This window comes from Bos indicus x Bos taurus, chromosome X (genome assembly GCF_003369695.1).
Source record: "Bos indicus x Bos taurus breed Angus x Brahman F1 hybrid chromosome X, Bos_hybrid_MaternalHap_v2.0, whole genome shotgun sequence".
Taxonomy (NCBI): Eukaryota; Metazoa; Chordata; class Mammalia; order Artiodactyla; family Bovidae; genus Bos; species Bos indicus x Bos taurus.
Window position 1 is genome coordinate 109,753,349 of NC_040105.1, and position 6,198 is coordinate 109,759,546.

Sequence of the window (6,198 nt, forward strand, 5' to 3'; positions counted from 1 at the left end):
TCTGCAGAAAGTAGAACTAAATCTATGTTTGGAACTTAAGATTGGTTGGAGCTGTTAACATTCAAGCTCACTGATTATATTGAGTGCATTCTCCTGATTCACATGTAAGTAATCCACTGATGTTCATTGGTCAGTATACCACCTTTTCCCATCACCTACTTCACACAGACATTATGTACTATGGCATTATTTCAGAGTTGGAAAGACCCTTAAAGAAGTTCTACTCCAATATCAACATTTTATAGCTAGAGGAGAAGATGCAAAAAGAAAGAAAGTAACCTGCATAAAGTCACATGGTTATAAATTAGGGTGAAATTATGACTTAATTCCAGACTTCCTAGTTTCTGGATGCTCTGGTCTGAGTTTCTTAGAAAATAGAGCTTGAAGCAAAAGCTTACATGAAATCCTAAGGAAGTAGAAGTAAGGAAAAATAGGTCAGGAGGGAAAGAGCAATCTTTTTCATGACAAGCTAATTTCTCAATCTCTTATGATAGGCCATACTGTATCTCAGGCCATCTAGGTGAGGAAGAGAGAAGAATTCACCTCCTATCTCCCATCTTATTAGTCAAATACCTTCCCTGTGGAATACTAACTCCCCTGTTCTTTTGGGTAATGCATGTGTGGGTGCCCAAGCATGAATTTTGGCATTTTCAGCCTTAGCAGCAATGGGGGAGCATTGTGGCTCCACTATAGCAACGGAAGTGTGTGTATAAAGGGAGACATATGAACTTAAACTGGTACACTGCTGCTGCTGCTGCTGCTGCTAAGTCGCTTCAGTCGTGTCCGACTCTGTGCAACCCCATAGACGGCAGCTCACCAGGCTCCCTCGTCCCTAGGATTCTCCAGGCAAGAACACTGGAGTGGGTTGCCATTTCCTTCTCCAATGCATGAAAGTGAAAAGTGAAAGTGAAGTCGCTCAGTCGTGTCCAACTCTTCGCGACCCCATGGACTGCAGCCTGGTAGGCTCCTCCATCCATGGGATTTTCCAAGCAAGAGTACTGGAGTGGGATGCCATTGCCTTCTCCGAAACTGGTACACTAGGCTGCTGCTTTTCCCTTACATCTTTAATCACATTCATTGAAAATGAATTGGAGATAACCTATAATCTTTAAAGCACGTAAAGCTTTACTGTGCTGTGAAACATATTAAATTTGCATTCCTAAACCTAAAATTCTCTAAGTAGCTTCTGAGAGCTTCTTTCTACATGGAAATGAGGAGTAACAATCCAGGCCCATATCCTTATCTTGATCCTTAAACCAGTGTTACTGCTTTCAAAGGCCAGAATGAAGGAGACACATAGCTTTCAAGCAAAGACATCTTGTGAGAGACACTGCTCACTGTTTAGGGACCTTGCTGTCATTTCAAAGTTATATATATTGTTTTCACATGTATTTGCTGGCCAGTCCCTTGGAAAAAAAGATGGTAATCATGACACACAAGTTGTCATTGTCCAACTATTAAGGCAATCCTTTTGACTGTATTAGATAATGGTCATGTTTCTGATAATAAAAGACACAGATGACAAGGATTGGGAAATCCCCAAGTCCTTGAAAAACCAACCAACACTGCTGTTGCAGGTTGCTAAGGAAAGAAACCAGAAATAATCCTTCAGGTGAACACCATAGATTTATTAATACAGGGCTTTAAGCTCAAGTCACTTATGTTCTGTTGTGATAAGATGAGATCAGCCATACATGCATCCTAAGGCATCAACTAAGGGGGACTAAAGAATTCCCTTGGCCTTATTCTCCTAGGTCCACACTTTAAATCTTAGCCTTCAAAGTACTACCATTCTGATGACAAAAAGAAACTCTAAAACAAAAGGAATATTAATTTTTGTAATATCAAAAATTAGTTGGCTAAATTTTACTCTAAAATTTTTAAAGAGTCCCCTTCCAATGGGGGTTAAGGACTCCAATAAGGAGAAGTTTCCAGGCCCATCTTAATACATAAGCTATATTGAAGGGAAAAGAGTAAAAAAAGTTGTGTGAATACTATATATAGGTTCAGAAAGAAAAACAAAGGCTAAGAAAAAAACATGTGAAAGAAAAAAGTTTTATAATTAGTTATTTCTGTCACCCCAAACTCCATTTTACTAACATCTTGGCTCGGCTGTATACTTAAGCTACTCTTTGTCCTTGACTTAAATCAGTATTATTTTTTTCAATCTACTTTCACTGGAATGATTTTGTGTGTGTGTGTGTGTGTGTGAGAGAGAGAGAGAGAGAGAGGGAAAGAGAGATGGATAGAGTTCAGAGTTAGGGTATGCACAGTAAAACCCTCAGCCTTTCAAACTCCGTTACAGGACATGTCCCCATAGTATTTGAATCTTATACTAAATGACAGTGTTTCTCTCCTTTATAGAGAAATACCAAACTGAATTTGTGGCTTTACCTGGATTGGCTTCTTAGTGATATGGAAATTATAGTACTCTGAAACCAATTAAATCAGGATCTTTGGAGGTGAGGTTGAGGAATGGATTTTTTAAAAGCTTCCACGTGTTTATAATATGCAAACAGAGTTGAGAAAGCTCAATCATCTTGTTCGATAAATGCAGATACTGAAGTTCAGAGAGGGGAAACAACTCATTCATAAACACACGGGGACAAAGTCAGGAATATGAGAATCCAGGTCTGCTGACTCATAGGTCAGGGTTTTGGTCTTTCTCTACCCTGTACAATCTCTGGATCTTTGGTTTCCTCATCTGTAAAATGAAGATAGGGCTTCCCTGATATCTCAGTTGGTAAAGAATCCGTCTGTGGTGCGGGAGACCTGGGTTCAATATCTGGGTTGGGAAGATCCCCTGGAGAAGGGAAAGGCTACCCACTGTAGTATTCTGGCCTGGAGAATTCCACAGACTGTATAGTCCATGGGGTCACAAAAAGTTGGACATGGCTGAGCAACTTTTATTTCACTTCAAAATGAAGATACTAATGCCTAGAGCTTTTCATGAGAGCCACGAAAGAAGCACATTTTAATATACAAGGTTATGCCCAAATGCAGAGGAATGTTATCAGTTCAGTTCAGTTCATTTGCTCAGTCGTGTCCGACTCTTTGTGACTCCATGGAGTGCAGCACACCAGGCCTCCCTGTCCATCACCAACTCCTGGAGCATTCAAACTCATGTCCATCAAGTCGATGATGCCATCCAACCATCTCATCCTCTGTCATCCCCTTCTCCTCCTGCCTTCAATCTTTCCCAGCATCAGGGTCTTTTCCAATGAGTCAGCTCTTTGCATCAGGAGGCCAGAATATTGGAGTTTCAGCTTCAGCATCAGTCCTTCCAATGAATATAAAGGACTGATTTTCTTTAGGATTGACTGGTTTGATCTCATTGCAGCCCAAGGGACTCTCAAGAGTCTTTTCCAACATCACAGTTCAAAAGCATCAGTTCTTCAGCACTCAGCTTTCTTTATGGTCCAACTCTCACATCCATACATGACTACTGGAAAAACCATAGCTTTGACTAGACGGACCTTTGTTGGCAAAGTACTGTCTTTTCTTTTTAATATGCTGCCTAGGTTGGTCATAGCTTTTCTTCCAAGAAGCAAGCACCTTTTAATTTCATGGCTGCAGTCACCATCTGCAGTGATTTTGCTGCTGCTGCTGCTGCTACTAAGTTGCTTCAGTCGTGTCCGACTCTGTGTGACCCCATAGACGACAGCCCACCAGGCGCCCCCATCCCTGGAATTCTCCAGGCAAGAACACTGGAGTGGGTTGCCATTTCCTTCTCCAATACATGAAAGTTAAAAGTGAAAGTGAAGTTGCCCAGTCGTGTCCAACTCTTAGCGACCCCCATGGACTGCAGCCTACCAGGCTCCTCCGTCCATGGGATTTTCCAGGCAAGAGTACTGGAGTGGGGTGCCATTGCCTTCTCTGGCAGTGATTTTGGAGTCCCCCCCCCAAATAAAGTCTCACTGTTTCCATTGTTTCCCCATCTATTTGCCATGAAGTGATGGGACTAGATGGCATGATCTTAGTTTTCTGAATGTTGAGCTTTAAGCCAACCTTTTCACTATGTACAACACATATGTGAGGCTGTCTAAAACAACATAATGAAAGTTGAAAAAAATTTTAATCCATCAATCACTTGGGTACTCTGCCTGCCTACATAACATGTATGAAGACTGAACACTTGTGCAGATTTTGTGTACCTTTAAAGTAAACTTGGTCTCAGTGACAATCAAAGAAATCAGCAGTTGAGGACACAGGTCATTCTTTTATTTCTCTACCTCACTGCGATAGGGATTAAAGAAATACAAAATCAATGAGACATCCGGACTTCTTAAACTTGGTCTGTTACAATTTGACCTTAGGATTGAATTAGCCTAGGCTTTCTCAGCTTCCCTGGTGGCTCAGATGGTAAAGAAACTGCCTGCAATGCAGGCAACCCGGGTTCGATCCCTGGGTGGGAAAGATCCCCTGGAGAAGGGAATGGCAACCCATTCCAGTATTCTTGCCTGGAGAATTCCATGGACAGAGGAGCCTGGCGGGCTACAGTCCATGGGGTCACAAAGAGTTGGACATGACTGAGGGACTAACACTTCTACTTCCACTTCTGTGGGACTTGTAGGTCCCATTCCTGAGGTCTGTCAGAGGTTGAAGGAAAGGGGCTCCAAAAAAGGACACCTCTTCTTAAAGGCAGTATGTATGAAAAGCCAGGGGGGAGGGCTACCCATTAGGAAGAGCTAGTGCTATAGAAGCCAGAAAGGAGGGAAGTGGCTTTCTGATTTGAGGAAGTATATTATTCGGGGATGTAGTATCCCCAGAATGATCTATAACCACAAGGAATGTATTTCCTGACCTCCAGGCCCCAGAACAGAGTATCCAGACCCATTCCTGTCCTGTCCATTCCAGATACTGGGAAATTCCAGATGGGGCCACTTCTATTCCCCTATTAGCAGTCATACTTCTGGCTACTTGTTTATTTGGTAAAAATGGAATTCTGTACCACATATAAAATGAATTTCTTGTATCTTCCGTATTTTGAAAGTATAATACATATTCTTAATTCATCATTTTTGCCAATGACTTTTAAGAGTTAATTTGAAAGTTATTTTAAAATGCAAAAATATATTTAAAAAGTGTAAGTTGCTCAGTCGTGTCCAACTCTGCGACCGCATGAACTGTAACCCACCAGATTCCTCTGTTCATGGAATTCTCCAGGCAAGAATACTGGAGTGAGTCGCCATTCCCTTCTCCATTATTTAACAAAGCACTCCTTTATCCTTACTTGAGCCATGCTAATAAATTAAAAACAAATCATGATCAAAATGTTTCTATGTGTCACATTGCAAGACAAATTTAAAAACCTATTTAGTAAATACATCCTCATTTCATCTTGAAATACCTCTTTCAAGAGAGTAGGTAGAGGGACATAGAATTAGTAGGAAGGAAGAGTTGACTCATTGGAAAAGACTCTGATGCTGGGAGGGATTAGGGGCAGGAGGAAAAGGGGACGCCAGAGGATGAGATGGCTGGATGGCATCACTGACTCGGTGGACGTGAGTTTGAGTGAACTCCAGGAGTTGGTGATGGACAGGGAGGCCTGGCATGCTGCGATTCATGGGGTCGCAAAGAGTTGGACACGCCTGAGCAACTGAACTGAACTGAACTGAAGAGACTTAAAAGTATAGTAATGGACACTTATAATCCAGACCTACCTCAAGCAGGGCTTACCTTTCAGGTAATTAAGAGGCAATGAGCTACATTCAATCAGGAAAAACTGAATTGTTAAAGGTCATGTTTCAAGAGTCTATAATTTCCTGGAAAATATAATCAAAAAAGCTCCTTCTAATAACTACACTGCCAATAAAATGCTTGTACTTTGCCTTATAACAATTAACACAAGAGCCTAAGATGAGCTGCATAAAATAGCATGTGTACAGAATGAGTAAACAGACTGTTTACTCATAAGGAAGGGTCACATTTGGTTGTAAGGACATTGAAATCTATTTCAACAGAAGTTCAAATAAACATAATGGAGATATTGGACCTGAGAAGGTGAAAAGGGGTAATTACTGCAGAAAATGTTAGACTATAACCTGAAGTTCAGAAGCAACACTGAATTTAGAATCAGAAGACAAATGTAATAGCCCACACGACAGTATGAGATGGAGGAGCCAGCCCTGATGAGTTTCAACCAAAAGATTTATAGTCAGGCATGTGCTTGGTTTCAAACTGAGGAGCCATGACTGA